This window comes from Pan troglodytes, chromosome 1 (assembly GCF_028858775.2).
Source record: "Pan troglodytes isolate AG18354 chromosome 1, NHGRI_mPanTro3-v2.0_pri, whole genome shotgun sequence".
NCBI lineage: Eukaryota > Metazoa > Chordata > Mammalia > Primates > Hominidae > Pan > Pan troglodytes.
This window is the reverse complement of record NC_072398.2, coordinates 202,602,957-202,628,869: the sequence shown is the minus strand read 5'-3', so window position 1 is coordinate 202,628,869 and position 25,913 is coordinate 202,602,957. Positions and strand designations below refer to the sequence as shown.

Below are 25,913 nucleotides of genomic sequence, written 5' to 3'. Positions count from 1 at the left end.
GGCGTGAACCTGGGAGGCGGAGCTTGCAGTAAGCAGAGATGGTGCCTCTGCATTCCAGCCTGGGGGACAGAGCGAGACTCCCTCTCACAGATTAAAATAAATAAAAAATAAAATAAAATAAAATATAAAATAAAATTAAAAAATAATAAAAATAAAAAAAAAATCTTTTTTGAGACAGGGTCTCACTCTGGTTGCCCAGGCTGGAATGCAGTGGTGCGATCTCGGCTCACTGCAGCTTCGACCTCTCAGGCTTCAGATGATTCTCCCACCTCAGCCTCCCAAGTAGCTGGTATTAAAGATGCGTGCCACCACACCTGGCTAATTTTTTGTATTTTTAGTAGAGACCGAGGTTTCGCCATGTTGACCCAGGCTGGTCTCAAACTCCTGGACTCAAGCAATCCCCTCGTCTCAGCCTCCCAAAGTGCTGAGATTATAGGCGTGAGCCACTGCGCCCGGCCCAGAGACGGAGTTTAGCTCTTTTTGCCCAGCCTGAAGTGCAGTGGTGCGATCTCAGGTCACCGCAACCTCCGCCTCCCGGGTTCAAGCGATTCTCCTGCCTCAGCCTCCCGAGTAGCTGGGATTACAGGCATGCTCCACCACGCCCAGCTAATTTTGTATTTTTAGTAGAGACGGGATTTCTGCGTGTTGGTCAGGCTGGTCTCGAACGCCTGACCTCAGGTGATCCGCCCGCCTCGGCCTCCCAAAGTGCTGGGATTACAGGCGTGAGCCACTGCACCCGGCAGATCTTCACATTTTAAAAGAGAAATTAAGAATTCAAACTTGAATGTAAAATTCCTGGGGTTAAAATGTAAATCACTGTGGGCCAAATATCTGTAGGTTAGTGACTGCCTATGGCCTGCCTATTTGCAACCTGTGCTGCTCAACCTTTAGCTATACTTGGTAAGTATTTCTGTGTTAATCATCACTCCATCATCATTCCACCTATTAACTGTCCACTCCATGCCAGGCACTGTCTTGGTGCTTTACGCAGATGATTTCATGTAATCTCCAAAACCATCTGTGAGGTCAAGTAAGGTTCAGGGAGGTTAAGACGCTTGCCCACGGTCAGGAAGTGGTGGAACCAGATGCTATAGGTCTTTCCAATAGACTTTTGTGTGTCCAGGTACAATTTGTCAGTTTAGAATGGGAGGGCCTTGAATCTTAAATTCAGCTGGAAAAAAAAAAAGGATGAGAGAGGCTCTGAAGCTCTGCCTGACAATGACAACAACCATTAATATTTGTTGCGTGCTCACTGTGTGCCAGGCCTTGTAATAAGCGCTTTATGTGATCTAATTTAATCCTCACAACACCTATGTAAAGGAGCTGCTGTTATCATCCCCATTTTATAGATGAGGAAACTGAAGTGTAGAATAGGTATCTGATTGCTGTGCACGGTGGCTCACGCCTGTAATCCCAGCACTTTGGAAGGCTGAGGCAGGCAGATCACCTGAGACCAGGAATTAGAGACCAGCCTGGCCAACATGGTGAAACCCTGTCTCTACTAAAAATACAAAAAATTAGCCGGGCATGGTGGCAGGCGCCTGTGAGGCAGGAGGATTGCTTGAACCCAGGAGGCGGAGGCTTCAGTGAGCCGAGATCACACCATTGCACCCCAGCCTGGGCAACAAGAGCGAAACTCAATCTCAAAAAAAAAAAAAAAAAAAGAATAGGTATCTGATTTACCCAAGGGATAGAACAGGTATCTGATTTACCCGAGGTAAAGACAGAATTCAAACGCAGACAATTGAATGCCACAGCTCCCTGCTTTTAGCAATTTGGTTTTGTGGCAGATTGTGGGATGATGACAGCAAAAAGGGAGAAATCTGTAAATCAGTCTTTCTCCAATCCAGAGCCTAATAGAGGACTCAATTGAAAGAAGAATCCCACCAGGTACTTCCAGGAACCTGATACTGAGAGATGTGGCCGGCAGGTGGCAGCAACATTCATAGTTTCTTCTCTAAATTCAGCAATGTTCAAAGCTATAGGGAGGAAACTATAAATTCACACTCGTCATTTGCATATTATCTTCTGATGGGCCCAATCCATTCTTTGCCAATAAATGTGACTTTTAGTTTCTTAGCTCAGTGAGAACTGCCAGGCTTGAGAGAACCCTCAGGATTTGAAGCTGCAGTGAAATCATCCAATCCAACAAGCATCGTGGTGATTTTATTTATTTATTTATTTTATTATTATTATTTATTTCTTTTAGATGTAGGGTCGCACTTTGTCGCCCAGGCTGAAGTGCCGTGGTACGATCATAGCTCACTGTAACCTCGAACTCCTGGGCTCAAGTGATTTTCCTGCCTCAGCCTCCTGAATAGCTGAGACTGTAGGCATCCACCACGGCTGGCTCATTTTTATTATTTTAATTTTTATAGAGATGGGAGTCTTGCTGTGTTGCCCAGGCCAGTCTTGAACTCCTGTGCTCAAGAGTGACCCTTCTGGCCGGGCGTGGTGGCTCACGCCTGTAATCCTAGCACTTTGGGAGGCCAAGGCGGGAGGATCACGAGGTCAGGAGATCGAGACCATCCTGGCTAACATGGTGAAACCCAGTCTCTACTGAAAATACAAAAAATTAGCCAGGTGCAGTGGCAGACGCCTGTAGTCCCAGCTACTCAGGAAGCTGAGGCAGGAGAATTGCTTGAACCGGGAGGCGGAGGTTGCAGTGAGCCAAGATCGTGCCAATGCACACCAGCCTGGGCAACAGAGCGAGACTCCGTCTCAAAAAAAAAAAAAAGAGTGAGCCTTCCGCCTTGGCCTCCCAAAGTGCTGATCCAGGCCCATTATGGTGATTTTAAACTGTTCAGTGGAACTGTATTTTAGTGATTCCCAACCCTTTTTGAGTTTGCGTTTTAAAAAATTATTTGGCTGGGTGTAGTGGTTCACGTCTGTAATCCCAGCACTTTGGGAGGCTGAGGCAGGTGGATCACCTGAGGTCAGGAGTTTGAGACCAGCCTGGCCAACATGGTGAAACCTCGTCTCCACTAAAAATACAAAAAATTAGCTGGGCATGGTGGCATGTGCCTGTAATCCCAGCTACTCTGGAGGCTGAGGCAGGAGAATCGTTTGAACCTGGGAGGCAGAGGTTGCAGTGAGCCGAGATAGCGCCATTGCACTCCAGCCTAGGGGGATAAGAGTGAAACTCCATCTCAAAAAAAAAAAAAAAAATTCAATAGCACAAAAGGGTATATGGTGAAAAGTCAATCTTTCTAGCATACTTACCCCAAATCCCACTATCTTCCTACCCCAGAGGAAAGCTGTGTATTCTTTAAGGTTTAGACTGAATAGAAAAGTATATGCATGGGCAGGTGTGGTGGATCACGCCTGTAATCCCAGCACTTTGGGAGGACGAGGTGGGAGAATCACTTGAGCTCAGGAGTTCAAGACCAGCCTGGGCAACATGGCAAAACTCTGTCTCTACAAAAAACACAAAAAAATTAGCAGTGTATGGTGGTGTGCACCTGTAGTCCCAGCTAGTTTGGAGGCTGAGGTGAGAGGATCACCCGAGCCTGGGAGGTCAAGGCTGCAGTGAGCCATGATCGGCTGCTGCACTCCAGCCCTGGTGACAGAGTGAGACTCTATCCCAAATAATCCTTTTAAAAAATGGCGATCTAAAAATATACACGGCCAGGTACAGTGGCTCATGCCTGTAATCCCAGTACTTTGGGAGGCCGAGGTGGGTGGATCACCTGAGGTCAGGAGTTCAAGGCCAGCCGGACCAACATGGTGAAACCTCATCTCTACTAAACATACAAAAAATTAGCCGGGCATGGTGGTGGCAAGGGTTGGGGATCACTAAAACACAGCTACTTGGGAGGCTAAGGCAGGAGAATCGCTTGAACCCAGGAGGTGGAGGTTGCGGTGAGCCGAAATCACGCCATTGCACTCCAGCCGGGCAACAACAGTGAAACTCCATATCAAAAAAATAAAAATAAAAATAAAACTATACACTTATAGAAGAAAATTTAGGGGGACATTTTTGTGATCTTGGATTAGGCAAAGATTTCTTAGATATGACACCATCCAAAAGATTAAAAAATGGAAATATTGGACTTACTCAAATATTTTATTTATTTATTTTTATTTTATTTTATTTTTTTTGAGATGGAGTTTTGCTCTTGTTGCCCAAGCTGGGGTGCAATGGCCCGATCACGGCTCACTGCAAACTCCTCCTCCTGGGTTCAAGCAATTCTCCTGCCTCAGCCTCCTGAGTAGCTGGGATTATAGGCTTGCGCCACCACGCCCAGCTAATTTTTTTGTATTTTTTAGTAGAAATGGGGTTTCACCATGTTAGCCAGGCTGGTCTTGAACTCCTGACCTCAGGTGATCTGCCCGCTTCAGCCTCCCAAAGTGTTGGGATTACAGGCGTGCGCCACCGCGCCGAGCTAATTGTTTTGTATTTTTAGTGGAAACGGGGTTTCACCATGTTAGCCAGGCTGGTCTTGAACTCCTGACCTCAGGTGATCTGCCCGCCTCAGCCTCCCAAAGTGTTGGGATTACAGGTGTAAGCCACCATGCCTAGCCTTCAAAAATTTTCAATTCTGCTGTGTGAAAGATTCTGTAAAGAGAATGAAAAGACAAGCCACAGGCCGGTCGCAGTGGCTCACACCTGTAATCCCAGCACTTTGGGAGGCCGAGTTGGGTGGATCACGAGATCAAGAGATCGAGACCATCCTGGCCAACATGGTGAAACCCGTCTCTACTAAAAATACAAAAATAGCTGGGTGTGGTGGCATGCACCTGTAATCCCAGCTTCTCGGGAGGCTGAAGGGCTGAGGCAGGAGAATCGCTTGAACCTGGGAGGCATAGGTTGCAGTGAGCTAAGATAGCGCCACTGCACGCCAGCCTGGCGATAGAGCAAGACTGTCTCAAAATAAATAAATAAATAAATAAAATAAAATAAGAAAGAAAGACAAGCCACAGATTGGGAGAACATATTTGTAAATCACATATCTGATAAGTATCACCCGCAAAATCTCCTCTCATCCCCCTTCTAGACACTGCTCTCTCACCCCAAAGGGTAGCTGCTATCCTGGCCTTGAACAGAATATTTTTGCTTGTCTTGTATTTTATCCACATGAAATCAAACATAGTACTGTGGTCTGGCTTCTTTCACTTAACATTATTTGTGAGAATCATCTATATGGTTGAGTATGGTATGTTATAGGGCACAAAAGGCGTAAGGGACAACAAACATTTTGCAAAGAATTTTTAGCACCACTGAGTTTTCTGTCAAGATGATAGCTAGCCATTATCTTGAAAACTAGGTGATGGACTGGATCTAATGGAGCACGTGGATGAATCTGAGCACTGCAAGGGATGGTCTGGGACGTTTTGTACCTTTCCTTCCATCCTCTCAGCCTTCCCAATGGGCAAAGCTTTTGAAAACAATTCAGTGAGGGCTTCAATTCTCCTTGTATCTTTCTCTCTGTTCTGGAGCTTTTCCTAAACCATAATGTAGGATACTGGTGAGTGCCTACCCAGAAGTGCAAGGGAAGTTGATGCCTCCTGGGGAAATCCAAACCAATGGAGGATATAAACCAAGGGTTAAATGCTTCTCTGGCAGTCTTTTGGAAGACCATAATGAGAGGCATTACAGAACTCAGATGGGGAGTCTCTGAGCCCGCTTTGGTTCAGGAGGCTGCCCAATTTAAAAAAAAAGAAAAAAGAAAAAAAAAAAAGAAAGAAAGAAAATTATCAGATGGGCTTGGTAGGATCCAGCCCCAGGTGCCCACAGCAGTGAACACCTTGTTAATACATCCTTGTGTTGGCTTTTTTCCTCTTCCTATTTTATTCTGGACTTTTACTTTAAATCCCTGGGATCACCTTCTAAGTAAATTACCTGTAACTAACACCTGTCTTAGGTTCTACTTTCTGGATGGAATCTTTTTTTTTTTTTTTTTTTTTTTTTTTTGAGATGGAGTTTTGCTCTTGTTGCCCAGGCTGGAATGCAATGGTGCGATCTTGGCTCACTGCAATCTCCGCCTTCCGGGTTCAAACGATTCTCCTGCCTCAGCCTCCCAAGTAGCTGGGATTACTGGCACCCACCACCATGCCCAGCTATTTTTTTTGTATTTTTTTAGTAGAGATGGGGTTTCACCATGTTGGCCAGGCTGGTCTCGAACTCCTGACCTCAGGCGATCCACTCGCCTTGGCCTGCCAAAGTGGTGGGATTACAGGTGTGAGCCACTGCGCCCAGCCTCTGGATGGAATCTTAAGATGTGTGCAAAATATCTGCTACATGGTAGGTATTCAAGAAAAAATAGCAGTTTTATTATTACTACTATTACTGCTACTACTGTTCCCACTGTTATTATTACCTAGGATTTCAAGTTGCCATCCATTAGTCCTCTTCCCTGAAACCATGGATGATATTGAAGCTCTACAATAGAGTTTCGTTTGTTTTGTTTTTTGTTTTTTGAGATAGAGTCTCACTCTTGTCACCGAAGCTGGAGTGCAGTGGCATGATCTCGGCTCACTGCAACCTCTGCCTTCCAGGTTCAAGCAATTCTCTTGCCTCAACCTCTATTCTTTTTTTCTTTTTTTTGAGACGGAATCTCACCCTTGTTGCCCAGGCTGGAGTGCAGTGGCGTGATCTCTGCTCACTGCAACCTCCGCCTCCCGGGTTCAAGTGATTCTCCTGCCTCAGCCTCCTGAGTAGCTGTAATTACAGGTGCCTGCCACTACACCCAGCTAATTTTTTTGTAGTTTTAGTAGAGACGGGGTTCCACCATGTTGGCCAGGCTGGCCTCAAACTTCTGACCTCAGGTGATCCACCTGCCTCGGCCTCCCAAAGTGCTGGGATTACAGGCGCGAGCCACTGCGCCCAGCCTACAATAGTGTTTCTGTGGCAAAATAATTTTGTCTTTTTCCTGAGGGTACTGGAAAGCCATTGATGAATTTTCTTTCTTTTAAACATTTTTTCTACTGTTCTATTTTTTGGATTTAGTGAAGTATAATTGATGAGCAATAAAATGATTTTTTTTTTTTTTAGACAGGCTTTTGCTCTGTCACACAAGCTGGAGTGTAGTGGCATGATTTTGACTCATTTTGTGATACACTACCTTGTTTTAACCTGAGTGACTCTCTCCTAGCAGAAAGAGAGCCGGACAGACTCCATTTTAGTTTCTTCACTTGTAACCCCTTTCACCTCCCTCCAGGCATAGCTAGTGTAAATCTGACTCAAGGCATGTCCAGGAATGCACCTGTTGATAAGATGGTGAGGCGAGCTGCACCAGCAGTTCCTGGGGGCGTGCGCGGTGGATGGCACCCAACACCCCTGCATTTATCTCTTTGTGATAGCTTAAGTCCCTGCACCTGGAACTGTTTATTTTTTTGTAACTGCATTTGTAACCAATTAATTTTTTAACCTTTTGCCAGTTCTGCTTCTGTAAAAATTGTTTCAGTTAAAAGCCCCCCTCCCCTATTTAGACCATGGTATAATAACTAACCTAGCCCCTTCCTTGGGGCCGAGAGAATTTTGGGCATTAGCTGCCTCTCGGTTGCCGGCTAATAAAGGACTCTTTAATTTGTCTCAAAGTGTGGCATTTCTCTATAACTCGCTTGGTTACAACAATTTCAACCTCCATCTCCCAGGCTCAAGCTATCCTCACAACTAAGTCTCCCAAGTAGCTGGGACTACAGGTGCCCATCACCATACCTGACTAATTTTTGTATTTTTTTTTTTTTTTTGAGACAGAGTCTCGCTCTGTCGCCCAGGCTCTGGAGTGCAGTGGCGCAAACTCGGCTCACTGCAAGCTCTGCCTCCCATGTTCATGCCATTCTCCTGCCTCAGCCTCCTGAATAGCTGGGACTACAGGTGCCCGCCACCATGCCTGGCTAATTTTTTTGTATTTTTAGTAGAGATGGGGTTTCACTGTGTTAGCCAGGATAGTCTCGATCTCCTGACCTTGTGATCCACCTGCCTCGGCCTCCCAAAGTGCTGGGATTACAGGCGTGAGCCACCGTGCCCAGACTAATTTCTGTATTTTTTTTTTTTTTTTGTAGAGACAGGGTTTCGTCATGTTGTCCAGGTTGGTCTCGAACTAGTGAGCTCAAGTGATCTGCCTGCCTTAACCTTCCAAAGTGCTGGGATTACAGGCAGGAGCCACTGCACCCAGCCTTGATGAGTTTTGATATATTTATACACCCTTGAAACCATAACCATACACCCTTGAAACCATAACCACAATCAGGATATTAAAAAAAACCTGCCAAACCAGTTTCCAAAGTGGTTTTATCACCTTAAAATGGTACCATCAGTGTATGAGAATTTTTGTTGCTCTACATTCATGCTAATACTTGGTATTGCCAGTCCTTTGAGCCATTCTGGTGGGTGTGTAGTGTAATCTCATTGCGTTTCCTTTTTTTCCCCCAACATCTTTCATGTTATTTGCCATCCATTTAGTTTCTCTCTTTGGTAAATTGTCTCTGCTAATTGTTTTTCAAATTGGGTTGTTTGTCTTCTTGTTGAGTTGAAATAACTCTGTATATTTCCAGGTAATGGTTACATGTTTTGCGCAATTTTACTCTGATCTGTGGCTTGTCTTCATTTTCTCTCTCTTTCTCTCTTTCTTTTCTTTCTTTCTTTCTTTCTTTTTTTTTTTTTTTTTTTTTTTTGACGGAGTTTTGCCCAGGCTGGAGTGCAATGGCGCAATCTCTGCTCACTGCAACCTCACCCTCCTGGGTTCAAGCAATTCTCCTGCCTCAGCCTCCCAAGAAGCTGGGATTACAGGCATGCACCACCACATCTGGCTAATTTTTTTGTATTTTAATAGAGATAGGGTTTCACCATGTTGGCCAGGCTGGTCCTGAACTCCTGACCTCAGGTGATCCACTCGCTTCAGCCTCTGAAAAGTGTGGGGATTACATGGGTGAGTCACTGAGCCTGGCCAGCTTATCTTTCTTTCTTTTTTCTTTTTTTTTTTTTTTGAGACGGAGTCTCACTCTGTTGCCCAGGCTGGAGTGCAGTGGCAAGATCTCGGCTCACTTGCAAGCTCTGCCTCCCGGGTTCACGCCATTCTCCTGCCTCAGCCTCCCAAGTAGCTGGGACTACAGGAGCCCGCCATCGCGCCCGGCTAATTTTTTGTATTTTTAGTAGAGATGGGGTTTCACTGTGTTAGCCAGGATGGTCTCAATCCCCTGACCTTGTGATCCACCTGCCTCGGCCTCCCAAAGTGCTAGGATTACAGGCGTGAGCCACCGCGCCCGGCAATTTTTTTCTTTTTAAAATTTATTTATTTATATTTTAGAGATGGAGTCTCACTGTGTTGCCCAGGCTGGTCTTGAACCCATGGTCTCAACCAGCCCTCCAGCCTTGGCCTTCCAGAGTGCTGGGATTACAGGCATGAGTTATCATGTGTAGCCTATTAATTTAAAAAAATATATTTTTTAATTTTATTTTTGAGACTGAGTTTCCCTCTTGTAACCCAGGCTGGAGTGCAATGGTGCGATCTCGGCTCCCTGAAACCTCCGCCTCCTGGGTTCAAGCACTTCTCCTGCCTCATCCTCCTGAGTAGCTGGGATTACAGGGGTGGGCCATCACGCCCAATAAATTTTTGTATTTTTTTTTTTTTAAGACGGGATCTCGCTCTGTTGCCCAGGCTGGAGTGCAGTGGCGCCATCTCGGATCGCTGCAAGCTCTGCCTCCCGGGTTCACGCCATTCTCCTGCCTCAGCCTCCTGAGTTGCTGGGACTACACGCACCCTCCACCACGCCCGGCTAATTTTTTGTATTTTTAGTAGAGACAGGGTTTCATTGGGTTAGCCAGGATGGTCTCGATATCCTGACCTCGTGACCCGCCCGCCTCAGCCTCCCAAAGTGCTGGGATTACAAGTGTGAGCCACCGTGCCCAGCCAATTTTTGTATTTTTAGTAGAGATGTGGTTTCACCATTTTGGAGAGGCTGGTCTCGAACTCCTGACCTCAGGTGATCTACCAGCCTCAACCTCACAAAGTGCTGGGATTACAGGCGTGAGCCACCGTGCCAGGCCAATAAATATATTTTAAATATTTTTTTGAGACAACGTCTCCCTCTGTCGTCCAGGCTGGAGTGTAGCGGCACCATCACAGCTCATTGCAGCCTGGACCTCCCCAGCTCAAATAATCCTCCTATTTCAGCCTCCTGAGTACCTGGGACTACAGGCACGTTCCATCATGCCCAGCTAATTTTTAAAATTGTTTTTGTAGAAATGGGGCCTCACTCTGTTGCCCAGGCTGGCAGGCTGGTCTCAAACTCCAGGGCTCAAGGGATCCTCCCGCCTTAGCCTCCCAAAGTGCTGGGATGAGAGGTGTGAGCCACTGCACCCGGCCAATTTTTTTTTCTTCTTTTTTCTTTTTCTATTGAGACAGGGTCTTGCTCTGCTGCCCAGGCTGGAGTGCACTGGTGCGATCTCAACCCCCCAGGCTCAAGTGATCATCTCACCTCAGCCTCCCACGTAGCTGGGACTACAGGAGCTTGGCACTAGGCCCCGGATAATTTGTTTGTTTGTTTGTTTGTTTTGTGACGGAGTCTTGCTCTGTCGCCCAGGCTGGACTGCAATGGCAAGATCTCGGCTCACTGCAACCTCCGCCTCCTGGGTTCAAGCGATTCTCCTGCCTCAGCCTCCTGAGTAGCTGGGATTACAGGCATGCGCCACCGCGCCTGGCCAATTTTTTTAATTTTATGGATAGTGTATTTGAAAAGTCACATCGATTTTTCTCCTGGAATGTCCTCTAGATGTGCCGTAGCTTCAAGTTTTACATGTAGGTCTAATTTAGGTTGTGTGATACAATGGGTTTGCATTTAGAAGGGTCCTCTGGCAGCAGCAAGGAAGGTTTTCGGAGGGTGATAGCCTAGGGCCTGAAACTACTGAGACTTGGAGAGAAGTGATGGTGGCTTTCACTAGGTGATAGTAGTGAAGGATATCGAAATGAATTAAAATACTGGGGATGTAGAATGAGTGGACTTAATGGCTTGAGGGAAGTGTCCAGAATGATTCCTGGGTTTCTTACGCACAACACTGAGGGTAGATAACTTGCTTGTACGTTTTTTGCACTTCAAATTGGTCCTCAATAAATAGTTTTTCCTTTGGGGAGGTTATGATTGAAATTTGGCCAGTCAGGGATACAGTTTTCTCAAACAACACTCTTGTATCAGTTCCCTTTTTGGGTACTGCCTGGAGCCCAGTATTGAACCCTGTCCTCCCAAGCCCAAAGACCTTTGCCTCCCATAGTACCAGGAAAGGTGCCCAAGTTCTTTTACACACAAGGTGCGCACAGCGGCCAGCGCATGCCCAGAGAGGTCGTAAGGAGGACGACCGCCCGGAGAGAAAGGACGCACGCTTCCCGCCATTTTGTTCAGCTTGCCGTGCAACCGGCCCCTGCTGGGGACTACAAGTCCCGTAAGCCTCCGCGGCGACACGTCCTACCCTACACTGTCCAGCCCGCTCCCTTTTTCCCCCTCCCCGGGGGCCAAGGGCTCCGGCTGCTGCCTGGCGGCCAACGGGCCAGGTAGGATTTCCGGGAGAGGCTGCTGTGGAGGCTGAGGAGGCGGCGGCGGCGATCTGGGTAAGTTCAGCGAGCAAGGGAAAGTGAGCAGGACGCGCTCAGTATCAGGCTGCGGGCTCCTCTCAGGCTGCGGCCCTTTTCTTGGCTCTGCGAGAGGGTCCCGGTCCGGGCAGAAGGTAACGGCCCGGGTCGCCGTCGCTTCGGGCCAGGGCGGGGCGGGGCCGCCGCCTCCCTCCTTGGCCCTCCCACAACGGTCCAACCCGGACTTCTCCGCCTGAGGCAGGGCCCGCGCAGGCTCGCCCTCTCCGCCCCCCGAGACTTGGCTGGGCCCTTTTGTCTGGGCTGCGTTGCTCCCCCTTTGTGCCCGTGCATGGAGTCTCCGCCACGGGGGAGCCTGTTCCGCCGGTCCCCAACAGGGACTGCTCCCTGGGGATCCGGTTACAGTAACCGGATCGGGTCAAAGTACATTTTTCAAAACCGTCCTGCCTCAGACCTCTGCACCCCTGCTGGGCAGAACGGGGGCTTCGGAGCCAGGCGGAGTTTCTGTAAAAACCTGGAGGTTATTATTTAACTTTTAAACATCAGCCTGGGCGGCTTCAGGACACGAAACTCCAGACGTTTTTCTTGGTGGAGAGATGAGATTAAGGAAAAGAAGCGACCCCTCTCTCCCACCCTCTACACCCCGGCTCCGGGAAACTGGGAAGGCATCGAATTTGCTGCGATGTCTGTGCAGCTCACATCTGTGATCGGTGGATCAAAGAACCAGTGGTGAATGGTAGAATGGCAGTTCACGCACCTCCCAAATCTCGGAGGAGAGTGACTTACAGGGCATCACTGATTGCTTGCAAAAAAAAAAAAAAAAAAAAAAACCTCCAGTGCTTCATTCGGACACTCAGCTCCTCGCTCCTTCCAACCTCTTCCTTTTCTTGTTCTTTTTAAAACAAACAATGGAAGGAAAAAGTCCTTCAGTGGAAGAATTTGCTTTATAGAGGAACCAGAAACCCAGTGGCTTCTAGAAGTCACTTACTTTTTCGCCAAATTAAAGAAATGAATTTCGGGCGTGGTGGTGCGCGCCTGTAATGCCAACTATTCTGGAGGCTGAGGCAGGAGAATCGCTTGAGGCCAGAAGTTCGCGACCAGCCTGGGCAACACAGCAAGACCCCATCTTAAAAAAAAAAGGAATGAAGCCAGTTTAGAAATGAAGCCAGTTTAGGGGATGAGGTGTGGTAGATTCTTACCGAAAACCGCGGAACTGCGTGGATTGTGGATTCGATCAAATTTGACTAGATAATGGTAACTGTGTATGTCCTCCTGTTGGAAGACTGCATTGCTAGAATCAGCTTAAGGTAAAATTTGTTTGTTTGTTTCATTTGAGACAAGAGTCTAGCTTGGTTGCTGAAGCTTGAGTACAGTGGAGAGCTCCTAGTTCACTGTAACCTCGAACTTCTTGGCTTAAGCCATCCTCCCACCAGAGGCTCCCAGATGCCCGGGACTAGAGGCATGAGCCACTGTGCCCGACTATTTAATTTAATTTAATTTATTTTTATTTATTTATTTATTTTGAGACAATCTCACTTTGTTACCCAGGCTGGAATGCAATGGCACGATCTTGGCTCACTGCAACCTCCACTTCCGAGGTTGAAGCGATTCTCCTGCCTCAGCCTCCTGAGTAGCTGGGATTACAGGTGTGTGCCACCATGCCCAGCTAGTTTTTGTATTTTTGGTAGAAACAAGGTTTCACCATGTTAGCCAGGCTGGCCTTGAACTCCTAACCTCAGGTGATCCACCCGCCTCAGTCTCCCAAAGTGCTGGGATTATAAGCGTGAGCCACCGTGCCTGGCCAATTTTTATGTATTTATTTTTTGAAATAGGGTCTCGCTGGGTTTCCCAGGCTGGAGTGCAGTGAGTTAAGCACTGCTCACTGCAGCCTGGACCTCCTCCTGGGCTCAAGCCTCTGCCTCCAGAGTAGCTGGGACAACAGACACAGGCCACCAGCCCGGCTAATTAAAAAATTTTTTTAAAAAATTTTTGTATTGATTGGGGTCCCACTCTGTTGCCCAGGCTGGTCTTGGACTCCTGGGCTCAAGTGATCCTCCCTCCCAAAGTGCTGGTATTAAACCTTAAGATACAGAATACTATATTTGTTTTTTGAGATGGAGTCTTGCTCTGTTGCTCAGGCTGTGCAGTGGCGTGATCTTGGCTCACTGCAACCTCTTCCTCCTGGTTTCAAGCGATTCTCCTGCCTCAGCCTCCCGAGTAGCTGGAATTACAGGCATGTGCCACCACTCCTGGCTAATTTTTTTTTTTTTTTTAGTAGAGATGGTGTTTCACCGTGTTGGCCAAGCTGGTCTGGAACTCCTGACCTCAAGTGATTTACCTGCCTCCGCCTCCCAAATTGCTGGGATTACAGGTGTGAGCCACCAGGCCTGGCCAATAAAAAATTCTAAAGAAGGTCATTGCAAATAACCCTTTTGAAAAATAGATTAATTCGTGTTTCAAGTCTCTGGGATGAGGATAGCCAGGAGGACCCCTTTACATGAATCAGGGAAGGTTACTGAAGTTAGATAGGTTAATTCCTGCCCTAGCCGAGTAGGCAAAATAAAGCCCTTCACCCTGTATTACTTTGTTTGATATCTCATAATGGAAATGACTTACTCTTGAGAATCCTAGATTGTATTAGTAATACTGTATAGGGATGGTAGATCCTTAATGCAGTTCTTCAATTTTTAATCCAGCAGTGAGTGAGGGTCTTTTGTGTTTTCCTGGCTATAGTTTGAAGAAGCAACCACAGAATTGCTCTAGTTTTAATAATAAACTGGTTGGGCGCGGTGGCTCACACCTGTAATCCCAGCACTTTGGGAGGCTGAGGCAGGCAGATCACCTAAGGTCAGGAGTTCAAGATCAGCCTGGCCAACATGGTAAAACCCCATCTCTACTAAAAATATAAAAATTAGCCAGGTGTGGTGGTGGGCATCTGTAATCCCAGCTACTTGGGAGGCTGAGGCAGGAGAATCACTTGAACCTGGGAGGCAGAGGTTACAGCAAGCTGAGATCGCGCCACTGCACTCCAGCCTGGGCGACAGAAGGAGACTCAGTCTCAAAAAAAAAAAAAAAACAGAAATAATAAACTAAGAAACAGCAGTTACTATTGACTATTGCTTAATTGTACAAACATGACAATTTTCTCAATAGTATTTATTTTTATGATTATTATTTTTTTTTTTTTGAGGCAAGGTCTTGTTCTGTCCCCCAGGTGGAGTAAAATGCTATGATCATGGCCCACTGTAGCCTCAACCTCCTGGGCTCAAATGATCCTCCCACTTCAGCCTTCTGAGTAGCTGGGACTACAGGTGCACACTACCACACTTGGCTAATTTTTTAATTTTTTTGTGGACACGAGGTCTCCCTGTGTTGCCCAGGATGGTCTTGAACTCCTGGACTCAAGCAGTCCTCCTACCTTAGCCTCCGAGAGTGCTGGGATTATAGGCGTGAGCCACTGTGTCTAGCTATATATTTATTCATTTATTTTGTTTGTTTTAAACATAATTGTTTTTTTTTTGAGACGGAGTTTCACTCTTTTTGCCCAGGCTGAAGTGCAATGGCACGATCTTGGCTCACTGCAACCTCTGCCTCCCGGGTTTAAGTGATTCTGCTGCCTCAGCCTCCTGAGTAGCTGGGATTACAGGCACGTGCCAACATGCCTGGCTAATTTTGTATTTTTAGTAGAGACGGGAATTCACCATGTTGGTCAGGCTGGTCTTGAACTCCTGACCTCAGATGATCCGCCCACCTCAGCCTCCCAAAGTTCTGGGATTACAGGTGTCAGCCATCACGCCTGGCCCATAATTTTATAATTTTTATAGAGACAGGTCTCTCCATGTTGCCCAGCCTGGTCTCAAATTCCTTGGCTCAGGCGATCCTCTCACCTCAGCCTCCCAAAGTGCTGGGATTACAGACATGAGTCACCATGCCCGGCCTCCCAGTACCATTTTTTAAACAAATTAATACACATTGTGTCATTTAATCCTCACTACAGTTCTGTGAGATGGTTCTTACTCTCATTTTACAGCTGATAAAGCCTAGCCTCTAAAATGTTGAAGTGACTTGCCCAAGGTTATAGTTAACCCAGGTAGGAAATATCAGAGTAAACCATACTTCAAATCTAGTCCTCTTTCAGTTACCTCACACTTATTACAGCTACTAATCTTACCAGCACCAACAGCTTTAATTTGCTAAAATCTAAATATTGGAGAAAATGGAAAATATTTTCCAATTAAGGCAAATTGATTTACAAGGAACTGGAATTTCTGGAACCATAAACAATGAGTCTTTCTCTTAAATTATATTGAACATTGGTCCCATTACTTTGTCTTCTCATATGCTGTGATTACCTTGTGCCTAGGCAGAATGGCAGTTTTATGCAACGCTCAAAAAGTGGTGAGTTACTCAGTTTTGGTTTCCCCTAATCTTTGCTATAAGGTTTATTAAATATGTTGGAGAACATAAATACAATAGCTTTGGCTGCTGAAACTAACATTGAAGACAGAACCGAAATTAAGATACTGTACTTTTTTAGTCAGACCATCGGGACTCAAGAGAATGCTTTCTCTAGTTTCTGCTTTTAATAAAAACTTTTAATCAGTTTCAAACCTGCAGTTAAGTCTTGGATTTATGTTAGTACATGCCATGAATGTGACATCAGAAACAGAAACCTATTTCACCTCCCTTACTTATTAGGTAAAATGCATAACATGCCAATGGAATTGAGTCAATACCATTATGTAGTCTAGCCTTTCTAACTGGTAGTAGCCTGTTTGAAATCTTTTATTATTGCATTATAATGGGAAAGAACTTTTTTTCCTTGTGCTTTTGCTGTTGGTTTACTTCATTTCCAAAACCATCTGTTCATTCAGTCAACAAATACGGAAAGTCTGTTATATTCTAGGCACTGTTGTAGACATTGAGGACAAAACAGTGAAAACAAGTATTTTCCCTCTTGGGGTTTACCTACTGATTAGGGTTGGCTGGGAAGAGGAAGGAGTCTGACAGTAAATAAGCACTAAATAAATAAAATTCCCTCATATAACTGCAACCTTGAGCAACTCAACCTCTTTGAGCTTTAGTTTTCTTGTCTTTAACATGGATGTAATTGATTCTTGCTCTTCCTATCTGTGGATTGTTTCTAAGAGGGAGTAGAATAAGTATTTGGATACATTATTCGCTTCAAATTCCTGTAGCAAGTTATTTTTACTACTATTAGAAGAAGAGGCCCAGCACGGTGGCTCACGCCTGTAATCCCAGCACTCTGGGAGGCCAAGGCAAGCAGATCACTTGAGGCCAGGAGTTCGAGACGAGCCTGGCCAACATGGCGAAACCCCATCTCTACTAAAAATAAAACAATTAGCTGGGGGTGGTGGCCCATGCCTGTAGTCTCAGTTACTTGGGAGGCTGAGGCATGAGACTTGCTTGATCCCAGGAGGCAGAGGTTGCAGTGAGCAGAGATTGTGCCACTGCACTTCAGCCGGGGTGACAGAGCAAGATTCCATCCTCCCACCACCCCTGCCCGCCCCCACCCACCCCCCCAAAAAAAAACAAAAGGAAAGAAAACAAGGAGCATTGGAAGAAGATTATTTATAAAGAGAGAGGCTAGGCCCGGTGGCTCATGCCTGTAATCCCAGTGCTTCGGGAGGCTAAGGCAGGAGGATCACTTTATGTTTATCCCAGGAGTTTGAGACCAGCCTGGCAACATAGCAAGACTTTGTCTCTACAAAAAAAAAAAAATTAAAAATCAGCCAGGCATGGTAGTGGACATCTGTAGTCCCAGTTACTCAGGAGGCTGAGATAAGAGGATCACTTGAGCTCCACGGTTTGAGGCTGCAGTGAGCTATGATTGTGCCACCACACTACAGCCTGCGTAACAGAGCTGGAGACCCTGTTTCAAAAAATAAGTAAATAAGTAAAATAGGAAAGAGAGAAGGGAATGGATGGATTCTTTATTCTGAGGGAGCTCTAAAGTCCTGTTGTAAAACTTTCACAATCGGCCAGGCGCGGTGGCTCACGCCTCTAATCCCAGGACTGTGGGAGGCCGAGGCGGGTGGATCACCCGAGGTCCAGAGTTGGAGACCAGCCTGACCAACATGGAGAAACCCCGTCTCTACTAAAAATACAAAATTAGCCAGGCGTGGTGGTACACGCCTGTAATTCCAGATACTTGGGAGGCTGAGGCAGGAGAATGGCTTGAACTCGGGAGGCGGAGGTTGCTGTGAGCTGAGATCACACCATTGCACTCCAGCCTGGGCAACAAGAGCGAAACTCCGTCTCAAAAAAACAAACAAACAAAACTTTCACAGCCATGTCTTCACAGGGGCAACCGTAACCAAATTATGTAGACCTTTTTCTTTTCTCTTCTTTCTTTTTCTTTTTTTTCACTGCTGTGGTCCCAGCTACTCAGGAGGCTGAGGCACAGGAATCACTTGAGCTTAGGAGGTGGAGGTTGCAATGAGCCAAGATTGTGCCACTGGACTCCAGCCTGGGTGACAGAGTGAGACCTTGTCTCAAAAAAAAAAAAAAAATTGAGACAGAGTCTTACTCTGTCACCTAGGCTGGAGTCCAGTGGCATGATCAGGGCTCACTGCAGCCTTGACCTCTCCCAGGCTCAAGCACTCCTCCCACCTCAACCCCCTGAGTAACTGGGACTACAGGCGTGCACCACCATGCCTGGCTAATTTTTTCTTTTTCTTTTTTCTTTTAGTAGAGACAAGGTCTCATTATGTTGCCCAGACCAGTCTTGAACTCCTGAGCTGAAGCGATCCACCCGCCTTGGCCTCCCAAAGTGCTGGGATTACAGGCGTGAGCCACTGCGCTGGGCCTATGTAGACCTTTTAATTTTTTTTTTTGAGACGGAGTCTTGCTCTGTCGCCCAGGCTGGAGTGCAGTGGCGCAATCTCGGCTCACTGCAAGCTCCACCTCCCGGGTTCACGCCATTTTCCTGCCTCAGCCTCCCAAGTAGCTGGGACTACAGGTGCCCACCACCACACCCGGCTAATTTTTTTGTATTTTTAGTAGAGACGGGGTTTCACTATGTTAGCCAGCATGGTCTCAATCTCCTGACCTCGTGATCCACCCGTCTCGGCCTCTCAAAGTGCGGGGATTACAGGCGTGAGCCAGCGCGCCCGGCCTTAATTTTTTTTTGAAATGGAGTTTTGCCCTTGTCACTCAGGCTGGAGTGACAGTGTGATCTCAGCTTACTGCAACCTCTGCCTCCCGGGTTCAAGTGATTCTCCAGCCTCAGCCTCCCAAGTAGCTGGGATTACAGGCGCTCACCACCATGCCCGGCTAAATTTTGTATTTTTAGTAGAGACAGGGTTTCGCCATGTTGGCCAGGCTGGTCCTGAGGTCCCGAACTCCTGAACTCAGGTGATCCACCTACCTTGGCCTCTCAAAGTGGTAGGATTACAGGCCTGAGCCTCCGCACCCAGCCTTTTTTTTTTTTTGTAGACGGGAGTCCTGCTCTGTCGCCCAGGCTGGAGTGCAGTGGCGTGAACTCAGCACACTGCAACCTCCGCCTCCTGGGTTCAAGCGATTCTCCTGCCTCAGCCTCCTGAGTAGTTGGGGTTACAGGCGTGCACCACTATGCCCTGCTAATTTTTTTTTTTTTTTAGTAGAGATGGGGTTTCACCATGTTGGCCAGGCTGGTTTTGAACTCCTGACCTCAAGTGATCCGCCTGCCTCAGCCTCCCAAAGTGCCAGGATCACAGGCATGAGCCACCACACCCAGCCCATCAAAGCTTTTTAAAATGATCTGTAGGCCAGGAGTGGTGGCTGCGGCCTGTAATCCTAGGATCATGAGGCCACAAGGTGGAGTTGAAGACTAGCCTGGCCAACATGGCAGAACCCTGTCTCTACAAAAAATACAAAAAAGTTAGCTTGGCATGTGGCACGCTTCTATAGTCCCAGCTACTCTGGAGGCTGAGGGAGGATTGCCTGAGCCTGGAAGGTTGAGGCTGCAGTGAGCCGTAATTGTGCCACTGCACTCTAGCCCAGGTAGACAGAGTGAAAGACCATCTCAAAAAAAAAAAAAAAAAAATTGCTTACTATCTTGATGGTTGGTGAGAGGGTTTAGAGAAGGTATTTATGTAGTTGTTAAAAATTTTTGGCCAGATGTGGTGGCTCATGCCTGTAATCCCAGCACTTTGGGAGGCTGAGGCGGGCGGATCACGAGGTCAGGAGATCGAGACCATCCTGGCTAACACAGTGAAACCCCGTCTCTACTAAAAGTACAAAAAATTATCCGGGCGTGGTGGTGGGTGCCTGTAGTCCCAGCTACTTGGGAGGCTGAGGCAGGAGAATGGCGTGAACCTGGGAGGCACGGCTTGCAGTGAGCCAAGATTGTGCCACTGCGCTCCAGCCTGGGTGACAGAGCGAGACTCCATCTCATAAAAAAAAAAAAAAAAAAATTTGGCCAGGCGCAATGGCTCACACCTGTATTCTCAGCACTTTGGGAGGCTGAGGCAGGTGGATCACCTGAGGTCAGGAGTTCGAGACCAGCCTGGCTAACATGGTGAAACCCCATCTCTACTAAAAAAAAAAAAAAAAAATTAGCTGCGTGTGGTGGCAAGTGCCTGTAATCCCAGCTACTCAGGAGGCTGAGGCAGGAGAATCCCTGAACCCGGGAGGCAGAGGCTGCAATGAGCCAAGATCATGCCATTGCACTCCAGCCTGGGTGACAGAGTGAGACTTCATCTCAAAAAAAAAAGAAAAAAGTTTTTTTTTTAACCATTTTTTTGTTTTTCTTTCTTTCTTTCTCCCCCCAGCCCCCCCTTTTTTTTTTAACAACCCAAGGGCACAAGGGGGAAAAAATAGAGGAAGTATTTAGAATGTTTTGTTTTGTTTTGATTTTAAGGATGGGAGAGGTTTGACATGTTTGAAGGGAAAGGGAAAGCAGCCAGCAGAGAGGCAGATATTGGAGATCTGCACAGAGAAAATGTAGATAATGAAGAAGCCTTAGGAGGAAATAGAATGAAAAGCTCATGAAACAGTAAACTTTGAAGAGGAATATGAAGAAATAAAGGATGAGAGAAGATATATTTGGAAGTGGTGGACATGGAAGGTGAAATAAGAGTAGTTGTTACCAGTTGATTACTGTTATTACCCAGGCACTGATCTAGGTTTATTTTTTTTATTTTTATTTATGTATGTATTTATTTTTTTAAGACAGAGTCTTGCTCTGTTGCCCAAGCTGGAGTACAGTGGCACAGTCATGGCTCACTGCAGCCTCAACTCCCCTGCCGGGCTCAAGCAATCTTCCTGTCTCAGCCTGCTGAGTAGCTGGGACTACAGGCATACCGCCATGCCTGGCTAATTTTTGGGTTTTTTGTAGAGATGGGATTTCGCCACATTGCCTAGGCTGGTCTTGAACTCCTAGGCTTAAGCGATCTTCCTGCCTGGGCCTCCCGAAGTGCTTGAATTACACGCATGAGCCACCATGGCCAGCCTATAATTTCTTTCTTTTTTTTTTTTTTTTTGAAACAGAGTCTCAGTCTGTCACCCAGGCTGGAGTGCAGTGGTGCGACCACAGCTCACTGCAACCTCTACCTCCTCAGGCTCAGGTGGGTGATCCTTCCACCTCAGCCTCCTGGGTAGCTGGGACTATAGGTGCGGGCCACCACGTCAGGCTGATTTTTAAAAATTTTTTGTAGAGATGGGATTTCGCCATGTTGCCTAGGCTGGTCTTGAACTCCTGGTCTCAAGTGATCCATCCACCTTGGCCTGCCAGAGTGCTAGGATTACAGGTGTGAGCCCCTGTGGCTGGCCCTGGCCTATAATTTCTTTTCTTTTTTTTTTTTGAGACGGGGTCTCGCTCTGTTGCCCAGGCTGGAGTGCAGTGGCACAATCTCGGCTCAGTGCCAGCTCCGCCTCCTGGGTTCACGCCATTCTCCTGCCTCAGCCTCCCGAGTAGCTGGGACTACAGCCGCCCGCCACCACGCCCGACTAATTTTTTGTATTTTTAGTAGAGACGGGGTTTCACCGTGTTAGCCAGGATGATCTCGATCTCCTGACCTCGTGATCCGCCCGCCTCGGCCTCCCAAAGTGCTGGGATTACAGGCGTGAGCCACTGCGCCCAGCCTATAATTTCTTATATTCCATAATTGTAAAATTATTTGTCCATAAGTGGAGTAAATATTATAGTCTCAACTTGTGTTTCTATTATCAACTTTTTTTAAACTTTTGGACAGACTAATTTAGATGTGTGGGATAAAAATGTTATTCTGTGTTTTTTTAAATGTAACTTTTATGTTCAGAGATATATGTGCATGGTTTGGTATACAGGTAAACTTGTATCATGGAGGTTTGTTGTGCAGATTATTTTGTCACCCAGGTATTAAGCCTAGTGCCCATTAGTTATTTTTCCAGATCCTCTCCCTGCTCCCATCCTCTACTCTCCGATAGGCACCAGTGAGTGTTGTTCCCCTCTGTGTCCATGTGTTCTCATCATGCGATATTTGGAACATGTGATATTTGTTTTTCTGTTTCTGCATTAGTTTGCTAAAGATAATGGCCTCCAGCTCCACCCATGTTCCTGCAAAGGACATGATCTTGTTGTTTTTTATGGTGGCATAGTATTGCATGGTGTATACATACCACCTTTTCTTTATCTAGTCTACTTTTGATGGACATTTAGGTTGATTCCGTGTCTTTGCTGTTGTGAATAGTGCTGCAGTGAACATATGTGTGATATGTCTTTATAATAGAATGATTTATATTCCTTTGGGTATATAACCAGTAATGGGATTTCTGGGTTGAATGGTATTTCTAAGTCTTTGAGGAATTGCCACACTGTCTTCCACAATAGTTGAACTAATTTATACTCCCACTGACAATGTATGAGCATTTCTTTTTCTCCACAATCTCGCCAGCATTATTTTTTGACTTTTTTTTTTTTTTCCGAGACGGAGTCTTGCTCTGTCACCCAGGCTGGAGTGCAGTGGAGTGATCTCGGCTCACTGCAGCCTCTGCCTCCCGGGTTCAAGCAGTTCTCCTCTCAGCCTTTCCAGTAGCTGGGATTACAGGCCCACACCACCACGCCTGGCTAATTTTTGTATTTTTGTAGGGACAGGGTTTCACCATGTTGGCAGTCTGGTATTGAAATCCTGACCTCGTGATCTGCCCGCCTCGGCCTCCCAAAGTGCTGAGATTAGAGCCGTGAGCCACTGCGCCTGGCCTTTTTTTTTTTTTTTGAGACGGAGTCTTGCTCTGTCGCCCAGGCTGGAGTGCAGTGGCGCGATCTCAGCTCACTGCAACCTCCGCCTCCCGGGTTCAAGCGATTCTCTTACCTTAGCCTCCCGAGTAGCTGGGACTACAGGCGCATGCCACCACGCCTGGCTAATTTTTTGTGTTTTTAGTAGAGACGCAGTTAAACCGTGTTAGCCAGTATGGTCTCGATCTCCTGACCTCGTGATCCGCCCGCCTTAGCCTCCCAAAGTGCTGGGATTGCAGGCATGAGCCACTGCGCCTGGCCTGGCCTATTTTTTTACTTTTTAATACTAGTCATCCTGACTGGTATAAGATGGTATCTCATTGTCATTTCGATTTGCATTTCTCTAATGGTCAGTGATGTTGAGCTTTCTTCATATGATTGTTGGCTGTATGTATGTCTTCTTTTGAAAAATTTCAGTTCATGTCCTTTGCCCACTTTTTTCTTGTTTCTTTTTGAGACAGAGTCTTGCTCTGTTGTCTAGGTTGGAGTGCAATGGCACAATCTTGGCTCGCTGAAACCTCTGCTTCCCAGCTTCAAATGATTCTTGTGCTTCAGCCTCCCGAGTAGCTGGGATGACTGCACCGCCACGCCAGGCTAATTTTTGTACTTTTAGTAGAGATGAGGTTTCAACATGTTGGCCAGGCTGGTCTCAAACTCCTGGCCTCAAGTGATCCACCTGCCTTGGCCTCCCAAAGTGTTGGGATTACAGGCGTGAGCCACTGTGCCCAGCCCTTTGCCTACTCTTTAATGGGGTTGTTTAGTTTTCTTCTTACAAATTTGTTTAAGTTCCTTGTAGATGCTGGATATTAGACCTTTGTCAGATGCATAGTTTGCAAAAATTTTCTCCCATTCTGTAGGTTGTCTGTTCACCCTGTTGATAGTTTCCTTTTCTGTGCAGGAGCTCTTTAATTAGACCCCATTTATCAATTTTTGCTTTTGTAGTAATTGCTTTTGGTGTCTCTGTCATGAAATTTTTTTTTTTTTTGAGACAGAGTCTCGCTCTGTTGCCCAGGCTGGAGTGCAGTGGCACGATCTTGGCTCACTGCAAGCTCCGGCTCCTGAGTTCACTCCATTCTCCTGCCTCAGCCTCCCGAGTAGCTGGGACTACAGGCGCATGCCACCACGCCTGGCTAATTTTTTGTATGTTTAGTAGAGACAAGGTTTCACCGTGCTAGCCGGGATGGTCTCGATCTCCTGACCTCGTGATCCGCCCGCCTCGGCCTCCCAAAGTGCTGGGACTACAGGCGTGAGCCACCGCGCCCGGCCTGTCATGAAATTTTTGCCCATTTTTATGTCCAGAATGGTATTGCCTAGCTTACCTTCCAGGGTTTTTGTAGTTTCGGATTTTACATTTAAGTCTTTAATCTGTCTTAGGTTAATTTTTGTACATAGAGTAAGGAAGGGATCCATTTTCAATCTTCTGCATACTAGCCAGTTATCCCGGCACTGTTTATTATTATTAATTTATTTATTTTTAGACAGAGTCTCGCTCTGTTGCCCAGGCTGGAGTACAGTGGCACGATCTTGGCTCACTGCAACCTCTGCCTCCTGGGTTCAAGTGATTCTCCTGACTCAGCCTACTGAGTAGCTGGTACTACAGGCCCTGCCACCATGTCTGGCTAATTTTTGTATTTCTAGTAGAGACAGGGTTTCACCATGTTGGTCAGGCTGGTCTCGAACTCCTGACCTCAAGTGATCCACCCACGTTGGCTTACCAAAGTGTTGGGATTACAGGCATGAGCCACCGCGCCTGGCCTCATGCACCATTTATTGAATGGGGAATTCCTCATTGCCTACTTTTGTCTGGTTTATCAAAGATCAGATACTTGTAGGTGTGTGGCCTTTATTTCTGAGTTCTCTATTCTGTTCTATTGGTCTATGTGTCTTTTTTTGTACCAGTACCATGCTGTATTGGTTACTGTAGCCCTGTGGTATAGTTTGATGTTGGATAGCATGATGCCTCCAGCTTTGTTCTTTTTGCTTAGGATTTCCTTAGCTCTTTTGGTTCCATATGAATTTTAAAATAATTTTTTTTCTAGTTTTATGAAGAATGTCAATAGTACTTTAATAGGAATGGCATGGAATCTATACATTTCTTTGAGCAGTGCGGCCCTTTTAACAATATTGATTCTTCCTATCCATAGGCATGGGACGTTTTTCCATTTGTTTGTGTCATCTCTGATTTCTTTGAGCAGTGTTTTGTAGTTCTCTTTGTAGAGATCTTTCACCTCCCTGGTTAGCTATATTCCTAGGTATTTGTGTGTGTGTGTAGCAGTCGTGAAAGGGATTGTGTTCCTGATTTGGCACTCAGCTTGACTGTCGTTGATGTATAGGAATGTTAGTGATTTTTCACGTTGATTTTGTATCCTGAGATTTTGCTGAAGTTGTTTATCAGCTTAAGGAGCTTTTGTGCTGAGACCATGAGGTTTTCTGGATATAGGGTCATGTTGTCTACAGACAAAGATAGTTTGACTTCCTCTCTTCCTATTTAGATGCCCTTAAATACCTACTTCATTGAATTTTTAACATGCAGTGGTATTGAATTTTATCGAAAGCCTTTAATGCATCTGTTGAGATAATCATGTGGTTTTTGTCTTTACTTCTGTTTATGTGATGAATCATATTTACAAATTTGCATATGTTGAACCAACCTTGCATCCCAGGGCTAAAGCCTACTTGATCGTGGTGGGTAAGCTTTTTGATGTGCTGCAGATTTGATTTGCCAGTATTTTGTTGAGGATTTTTGCATTGATATTCATCAAGAATATTGACCTGAAGTTTTCTTTTTTTTGTTGTGTCTCTGCCAAGTTTTGGTATCAGGATGATGCTGGCCTCATAGAATGAGTTAGGAAGGAGTCCCTCCTCTTCATTCTTTTGGAATAGTTTCAGCAGGAATGGTACCAGCTCTTCTTGGTACATCTGGTAGAATTCAGCTGTGAATCCATCCGGTCCTGGGCTCTTTTTGGCTGATAGGCTATTTATTACCGACTCAGTTTCAGAGCTCATTATTGGTCTGTTCAGGGATTCAATTTCTTCCTGGTTCAGTCTTGGGAGGGAGTATGTATCTAGGAATTATCCATTTTTTCTAGATTTTCTAGTTTATGTACATAGAGGTGTTCATAATATTATCAGATGGTTATTTGTATTTCTGTGGGGTCAGTGGTAATAGC

At 46.2% G+C, this 25,913-nt stretch overlaps 1 protein-coding gene across 10 annotated transcripts in view; it reads left to right on the top strand.

The window, feature by feature from the left end:
- Nucleotides 1-11,272: 11,272 nt before the first annotated feature.
- The window catches only part of PHACTR4 (phosphatase and actin regulator 4), a 132,789-nt gene continuing 118,148 nt past the window's right edge, over nucleotides 11,273-25,913 (top strand). The window contains exon 1 of one of the 10 annotated variants that reach the window (XM_513255.9): nucleotides 11,273-11,546. The gene's annotated coding sequence lies outside the window, so the exon portion shown is untranslated. Of the gene's footprint in view, nucleotides 11,547-11,882; nucleotides 12,833-25,913 lie in introns of those variants that run through there. The other 9 variants (XM_009451933.5, XM_063803964.1, XM_063803974.1 and 6 more) reach the window with 9 other exon arrangements.